Genomic DNA, 919 nt, shown 5'->3' on the forward strand with positions numbered 1-919 from the left:
GGAAGGTGGGGGGTATGGGAAGAGACTGGACAAAAATCGTACACCTATGGATGAGGACAATTGGGGGGGTTGTTAGGGCAAAGGGTGCGGTGGGAACTGGGTGGAGAGGAGCTCTGGGGGGGGAAAGAGGAACAACTGTAATAATCTTAACAATAAAGATTTAATTAAAAATAATAATAATAACCTTAAATTTAAATGGATTAAATGCTCCAATCAAAAGGCATAAGGTTGCTGAGTGGATACAAAAACATAACCCCCCCCACCGAAAAAAAAAAACATGACCCAACTATATGCTGTATACAAGAGACCCACTGAGAACAAAAGACTCACACAGGATGAGTGTGAAGGGATATAAAAAAACTTTCCCTGCAAATGCAAAAGAAAAAAAAGCTGGGCTAGCAATACTCATATCCGTCAAAATAGACTTCAAAATGAAGGCCATCACAAGAGACAACATAGGTCACTACATAATACTAAAGGGATTGATCCAACAAGAAGATATAATCCTGGTAAACAGATATCCACCCAATATAGGAGCACCTAAATATATAAAAAATAAATTCTAGAGGACATTAAGGGAGAGATCGACAACAATACAGTCATAGTAGGGACTTTAATACCCACTGACTTCACTGGATAGATCTTCCAGACTGAAAATTAACAAGGAAATAGTGACCCTAAAGGACACACTGGATCAGATGGATTTAGTTGATATTTATAGAACATTTCACCCCAAAGCAGCAGAATATACATTCCTCTCAAGTGCACATGGACCATTGATAAAAATAGACCACATGTTAGGACACAAAACAAGCCTACAAGTTCCAGAAGATTGAAATCATATCAAGCATCTTCTCAGATCACAATGGAATGAAATTAGAAATCAACTACAGTAAAAACACCCCAAAACATTCAAACA

This window comes from Myotis davidii, unplaced genomic scaffold (assembly GCF_000327345.1).
Source record: "Myotis davidii unplaced genomic scaffold, ASM32734v1 scaffold1121, whole genome shotgun sequence".
Lineage (NCBI taxonomy): Eukaryota > Metazoa > Chordata > Mammalia > Chiroptera > Vespertilionidae > Myotis > Myotis davidii.